Consider the following 8474-nt stretch of genomic DNA (forward strand, 5'->3'; position numbering starts at 1 on the left):
CCCGCTTCCTTTTGCTCCGATACACTAATTCAATTTTACGACGGTTTTACGACGATTCGATTTTACGACGGTTTTACGACGATTTGTCTAAACCCTAAACCCTAAGTCTAGGTTTTATGCCCTGAATGAATAGGGTTTAGACATTACGACGTCTTTACGACGAACCATCGTAATTTCGTCGTAAAGTTACGACGGTTTTACGACGAAATAGTGTACTCGTCGTAAAACCGTCGTAATGTTGAAATCCAAGAATTTGAATCTTTTATATCTTATTGGTTGTAAGGTATTTCACAATTGTTTTTGATTGGTTATCTTATTTTATATGAAATGCTATCAATCTGATCAAAATTAAAAATTTGAAAAAAAACATACATATTTACAAGTTCGTGCATGTTTTCGTAAATGTTAAGTGAAAGGTTATATATTTGATTACAGAATTTCATTTTTTACTATCTCATGTCATAAATCCATCATACATGCAAAGTTGTAAACCTTTTATGATATGTTAGGATACAATAACCTCTGCATTGTTCTTTATGCAATATCCCATTTATAAGATTTAGGGTTTACTCACTTTTTTAAAAAACATCGTAAAACCGTCGTAATATAATTGTAAATTTACGACGGTCTTACGTGTCGTGTCATGCAGTGGACCGACTGTTATACAACCAAATCGTCGGAAAACCGTCGTAATGTTACGACGGTTTTACGACGATCACAAAATCTATATAAGGGACGCGAGTCCTCCCCATTTCGTCGCTCATTCCTCTCTTCTCCCCTCTCTCTCTACAATAATTTCTCTCTCTAAAAAAAATCTCTCCTTCTCTCCCTGCTCTCCAGCCAATACTTGTAAGTTTTTTTTTCTAAAATAATTTCATTACATATTCTTTTAGATTTAGGTTCGGAATTTAGATTTAGGTTCGGAATTTAGATTTAGGTTCGAAATTTAGATAGGCCCAGATTTTGTAAATTTTAATAAAATTTTTTTGAAAAATTAGTAACAAATTTTTTTAAATTTTGTAGAATTTGTCGATATGGCTCCTCGGACTAAGAGATTTCACTACCGACAGCTCTTCGATTCTGACGGTTCGGCTCCGTCTACCTCGGCGACCGGCTCAGCCATCCCGGAGTCCTCGGGAACACAACGGACGGTTTCCCAACCGGTCGTTGTTCCGCAGCCGCCACCGCCTCCACCACCACCAGTCGAACCAGCGGCTCCTGATCACGCTGATCCTATCCCGCCTGTACCGTATGCCCAGTATACGGTACACGATCCTCTGGCGCAACCCGGTCGTGGGAACATGAACAAACTCGACCCGGATCGAGCCCCCAGCACCTATTGGTACGTAAATTTTTGCCAACAATATTTTTAAATTAATTAATATTTCGTCTTATATATTTGATATTAATTAACTATTTCTTTTTCTATTTGACTAGGTTTACGACCGACAATGCAGTCGGTCGTAACGTTTCGGATATCATCAAGGGGTTTTTCGTACAAACCCATACCAGCTACAAGAAGCTGGATCAGGCCACACTTAACACTTGGTTCAAGTGTTTTGCGGTAAGTAATTTCCTTTAATTTTAATTTTAAATTTTAACTTTTTACAATAAGTACTAACTTCTTTTTTTTTCCTAGCAAAACTGGCATTGGGAACCATCCGCACACGGATGTGTGGAGACGGCCTTCAAGGAGAAGGTCAAATTCCGCCTCAACAACACCGTTTCCGACTGGAAACGGAAGTGGGAGGTCGACGGCGACAAGGCCAAGCCGGCGCCTATGTCCAATTTCGTCTGGCGGGGCCTTGTCCAGTTCTGGTCGGATCCAATCAACCAGACTACGGCCGCCAAGTGTTCCGTATCTAGGTAAGTCGTAGTTAATTTCATTAATATTTACATTATTTTTTTCCTTTTAATAGATTCTAATCAAAATATTTTTCAGGAACGCTACTTACGATGCGGGAAATAAGAAGAACGTCCCGCACACTTCCGGCCAGATTCCTTTTGCCGGAAGACGGCTTATGATGGTAACTAAATTAAAATCTTAAATTTTTTTTTCTCAACTAATAAACTCTTATTTCTTGATAATAATTAATTTTTTCTTTTTTATTTTGTAGGTCGAAGATAACAGAGGAGAACTTCCTCCTATGACAAAGGTTTTCGCCGAGACGCATAAAAAGCGTAACGGCGAATTCACGGATCCTTGGGCGGAGGAGATCTACAACGCCGCATGTGCGGCGATCGAGGAGCGACAGACGCAGCTGACTCAGCAGGCGCGTCAAACGTCTCCCGAAGGTAGCTCGGTCCAATCGACCCCGGCGCTGACGGTGGCGGAGATGGACCAGATCTTCGAAGAGGTACGTAATTAAATATAATTACTTTTTTTAATTAATGTAACTTTAGTTTTAAATTATATTTCTAACCATAATGTTTTAATATGTTTGTAGGTTGCCCCAAAGAAAATGGGGCGGGTATTAGGGATGGGGTCCATCCGTGATACTCCGAGAGCTACGACGACTGGTCACGTCCGGGCTGCGGCGGATCCGGTTATCCGCCAGGAGATCGATCAGATGCGGACCTAGTACGAGATGAGGATCGACCAGTACGAGACGAGGGTCGACCGGTACGAGACGAAGATCGACCTGCTCTACGGTCTTTTCGAGATCATGGGAGCGGACAACCCGGTACTCATGGCGCAGTTGGACAAACTGAAGGCTGATGGGGTTCTCGGATCGTCTGCCGTCGGGTCATCTACTAGGACTCGACCGCCGGTGCAGACGGACGAGGAGATGTTCCGATCTCTCGGGGTCGACCCTCCTACAGCCGGAGCCGGAGATCAGGTGCCGGCGGGACCATCAAACCGAAGACCCGGCAAGGAGCACGTCCAAGACGATGGGGAGGAGGCCGGTGACGGGATCGACGATCTACATATAGATTTAGATGACCTGTAGGGTTTTTTTTGTAAATTACAATTAATTTTAATTTCAAATTGTAAATTATTTTTTTTATTTAAATTTTAATTCGAATTATTTTTTTTTTTAAATTTTCAATTATTTTTTTTTTTTATATATATATAAATCGTCGTATAATCGTCGTAATCGATTTATTCAAACCGTCGTAATGTCGTCGTACATATTACGACGACTTTACGACGATAATATACGACGACAAATACGACGATTATACGTCCGAGATTTACGACGCAATGAAGAAATACTTGATTTACGACGATTTTTGCGTCGTACATTTTACGACGATCTTACGTCGACCATTAACGACCACTTAACGATGGTCTAGGCGAAGACCAAGTGGACGCAATTCGATGTAAACTCGTCGTAAATTGTACGACGCATTTACGACGATTTTGTTTGCCTCGACGTTACGACGAAACAAAATCGTCGTATATTATACGACGATTTTACGACGATTTGTCTATTACGACGATGAGTTTACGACGATTTTGAATTCGTCGGTAATCCGTCGTAATGGCTCTATTACGACGAATTAACGACCATTTCGGCCGTCGTAAAATGATGTTTTTCTTGTTGTGAAAATTTTAAAATTGGATATCCGTTATCCGTTATCCGTTATCCATTTATTAAGATTTTGAAAATTTTGAAATCTTTGGATATGCATTTAATTTTTTGTTTTAATTATGTTCGAAAATTGTTTTTGGTTTAACTCTTTTACACATGATTGAAATTTATATTGCATGATAATTTTCTATTTCAGATTGTGAGAGAAGAACATGGAAATAGATAACACAAGGATATGAAGATAAATTAACTTCTCTATTACTATTTTCTTTTTTGCTATGTAAACTTTTAAACTTTGTATTATTTGAATGCTACTTGAATGCTTTAAAATTTTTAGTATTTGTAATTTTTGCTATGATGGTACATTTTAATTATATATATTATCTCATTATAATTTTAAAAATTGAAGATTTTTTTTAAATCAACAAAACCGGATATCCGGTCGGATATCCGTAAATATTCGGTTCAAACCAGATATTCGGTCTCCGGATATCCGGAGTTTTTGGATCCGGATCCGGATAGTAAAATTGATTATCCGTCAAACCCGGAGCCGGATCCGGATACTTTGAAAAGTCCGGATATCCGGCTCTGTTCCAGCCCTAGTTTCTACTTCATTGTTTATATATTATATTTTTACATACGATCACATATCTATTTCAGAGATTTTTTATTTTTGTCTGTTTCTACTTCATTTGTTTGTATTATATTCATCAAATGCTTTTACACCACGTTAATATCCATGGCTGGTCAATGGAAGAATTCATATGAATCATCTTCAACTTCCATCATATTGTTGATGAAATATCATGTTAAATATAATTTTATATATGCATCAGTTTTAGTTTGCACAAATTCATAGCAAATCACAAACTTGGTTCTAGTAAATTAACTGGTGTAGTAGTAACTTACTACACCAGCAACCATGTGGAATGAACTATGAGGGAACTTCAGCAAGACAGATCTGAATTCATCACTTTGGTTACTTAACAAAAAGAATCCTAAAGAATGAGAGAATATTGAAGGGAAAATGGCAAATTCGTACTTAACTCTTTCAACTGGTACCAATTAGTAGTGTGCTAATTAATACTCAAACTTTTGAAAATAGGAATATTCGTATCCCAACTTATATTATTTTGGCCAAAACTAATTTTGACTCAAATTCTGTTAGTCAATATCGTTAAAATATTAATGGTAATGAATCAGATGCCATGTGTCATCTTCGTTGGAATGAAACTGCAAAACGACGTCGTTTTATGGATATCATAGAGATCGAACCCAGGTTAATAGAAGGTCCGCACCATGTACGGGCTACAAATACTTAATAAAAAAATAGAAGGATTAGTTTGAATGGTCTCAATTATCCACAATAAAAAATGTTCAAATAATAATACAACCCAAGTTATTATGATTTGATAAAAAAAAATCTAGTTAGTTGACGACGAAGAAGAAAAAAACAATGTGAATTAGCTAACGGGGTTCACATCGTGTGCGGACTACAAATACTTAATAAATATGACGTTAAAATTAAAGAAAACTTTTATCTAATATGTTACTTTAGCTAACCCGCACTGGACTAAAAATATTTAATAAATAAAATATTAAAGTAAAATATAATTTTATTTAATATAATATTTCTATTTTGTAGTTTTTATTAATTTATACTAAATCGAAAATCAAAAATCTGAAATCAACATTCATTCATAGATAATAAATATGATTAATTTATTCTACCATAATCAGATTTAAATTGAAGTCGATTATTGTTGTTTATAACATCCATCTATCCTTTTTGATGTCTAAATTCTTGAATCAGGTTTGACGAGACCAAGCTGGAAGACAGCACCATGAGACACGATGTTTTGGTTGGGAGATAGGCTAAGAGATTCTGTCGACGACAGAACCTTAGTTTCACTAGACATGGCGACAGAGCCAAGTATGCTCGAGATGAAGACAAAACTAAAGATGAGGAAGAAGTTCATCTAGCTAACTTGTGAACAAAATAAATATGTTATAAAAATCGTCGTGGAGCTGACACGTAAACAAATCACTATACAATTAACTTATAGATAATTGAACTAATCGTATTGTTTCTTGATGATGATGAAAGGCATTGTTTTGTTTTTTTTCCTTTCAATTTTTTTTTTTGTTATTTGTTTGTATGTAACTGTTGATTCGACATCGAAATTACACAACTTTCCATTTCAATTTATATATCACTGATTCCAAATATGAGATAGAGCGGAACTGTAATTTTATTTGAATCTTTGAGAAATAATTTCTCATTGTTATCTGTTGAAGGATACACAATTGATGGATATAAGAATTTGCAGACTTTCTACATGCATCATTATTTTTCGAAATCGAAGTATTACATAATGATAATATTTATCTTAATTACTTAGAAATTATGAATTAAAGAAAATTGGCACCACACCACTTTATTTTCTTTACTTAACCGATCATATACACTGAACACTCATACCATTCCTTTTCGTTTGGAATTCTTCACCGATCATACACTGAATACTCATACTCATATTATTCCCTTTCCTTTTGTACTTCTCTTTTTAAGGAGTTATGTTTTTGTACTCTTACTCACGTCACTAAACAACTTTAAACGGTATTACCTGATCGTTCCTTACCCATAAGGAATTTAGTATAACCTTCTCTTATTTATTTACTGATCAAGTTAGTCATTCTAGTCCAAGGACTTGTGGTCAAGTGGTAAGGTGACGGGTTTAAGATGCCAACATGTTTGTTTGATCCACCTGCTATGCGAAACTATAACACATTATTTTTGGACACCTACATAGATATGGATCCTTACTTTTCGCCTATTTGAATATCCGGAAAGAGGATATGTCCATTGACTACACCTTTCTCAGGGATTAGTCAGGACCTTCCATAGGCCTGAAACTTATCCTGAATTATATAATAAAAAAGTTAATCCTTCTATCATGCATTTTCTTTGCTTTTGTATATACTATTTCATTTAATAAAATAATTTACAAACACTACAAAAAATATATCATATTCCTATAAATATTATCGTTAAAAAATCGTAGAAAATCGCTTTTCGTATCATTTTTCTATGATTTGTTTTATAGGTTATCGCCTGTCGGAAATCGAGAATGGTAAAAAAATGTAAGAAGTTTTCTACAAAATTTTTGGTAGAAAAATTTTCAATGAAATTTTGGTAGTAAAAAAGTCGTAGGAAATATCCGACCATTCTCTTATCATTTTCCTATAAACTATTTTCAACTGTTTTTCTACGAACTATTTCCTACAATTTTTCTATGATAATAAAAAATAATAATTAAAATAATAAATAAAAATTAAATTTGAAATTAACTAATTAATATTAATTACAAATTCTAATTTTAATATATATAAAACCAAAATTTTCTTTCAAATAAAACCAAAACAATATATTCTTAGTTTATTTAAATACAACATTATAATTAATCTAAACATTATAATAAAATTAAACCAACAATTAAACCAACCAAAAACAAGAGATAACCACCGCCATAGAGTATTCGATCCAAATCGAAGAAAAAAGAACTCCATAACCTTCATTGGAATCCACTGCACATCCCCACCGGACCAATCCACCACACCATCATACACCAGAAGCCACTAACCCCCACGCCGGCTTTGCGACTCCAGATCCATCACCACCAGCCTCATCAGACATTATCCTTCAAATCTCAACAAGGAAAAGCCACCAAGACAGCACCGCAAAAAGACCATCACCACCACCAGATCTCGTCCTCACACACTACAAGAAAATCGCCATTTTACAACTGGCCAAAACTGTTGTAAAACCCATTTTACGACATTGTTGTGACGGTTTCGAAATGGTCGTAAAACCATCGTCGTAAAAGGCTTTTCGTCATAAAATCGTCGTAACTGTTAAGACGATTACAAACGTCGTCGTAAATTCGTCGTAAACTTACCAACGAATTTACGACGATTTACATCGATTTGGTATACTACTAAAGTCGTCGTAAACTCGAAGTAACATTTCAACGTAATATAGTCGTAAGACTTTTCATCGTAAATTTGTCGTATATTTACTTTAAAACAATTACAACGATTATACGACGACTGGGATAAAAAAAATAAAAAAATTAAAAAATTTATCATTAATTTACATCTTAATACAAAAATAAAAAAAAACCTAATCTAATCCCCCATCCCCGTCTAAACTAATTCCGTCGTCTAGCCATGGGCCCGTCGTTCTCGGCATTCTCCCTGTGATCTGCACCTTGGTTTGAGATTTCTGCACCGTGGGCACCGCGTCTAGGAGGATCCACCCCGAGAGACCGGAACATCTCCTCGTCCGTCTGCACCGGTAGTGGCGGCCTCCTCGTAGAAGAAAACGAAGAAACGCCAAACGCTCCAGTAGCCTGCATCTTCTGTAGCTGTGCCGCAAGCAACGGGTTGTCGGCGCCCAAAATATCGAACAGATCATACATTTATTCGATCTTCATCTCGTACTGGTTGCGCTTCTGGTGCATCTCCTCTCGAAGTACTGTGGGATCCTCCGCACGAACATATCCGGTCCCAGTAGCATCCGGAGTATCGTGGATAGATCCCATCTCTAAAACTCAGTCCTTCTTCCAAGGGAAAACCTTCAAATAATTGTTGAAAATATAATTAGTATATAAAAATTTAAAATTTGAAAGTAAAGTTGATCAAAATTAATTACCTCCTCAAAAATCTTGTCAATCTCCGCAACCGTCAATACTGGAGTGGACTGGACCGAACTACCTCCAGAAGATATCAGAGGCACCTGCTGGGAGAGCTGCGTCTGCCGCTCATCGATCTTCGCACAGGCGCGTTGTAGATTTCCTCTGCTCGAGGATCTGTGAATTCGCCGTTCTTCTTCTTGTGCGTTTCGGCGAACACCTTCATCATCGGTGGAAGTTCTCC

This window comes from Eutrema salsugineum, unplaced genomic scaffold (genome assembly GCF_000478725.1).
Source record: "Eutrema salsugineum unplaced genomic scaffold, Eutsalg1_0 scaffold_2, whole genome shotgun sequence".
Classification (NCBI taxonomy): Eukaryota; Viridiplantae; Streptophyta; class Magnoliopsida; order Brassicales; family Brassicaceae; genus Eutrema; species Eutrema salsugineum.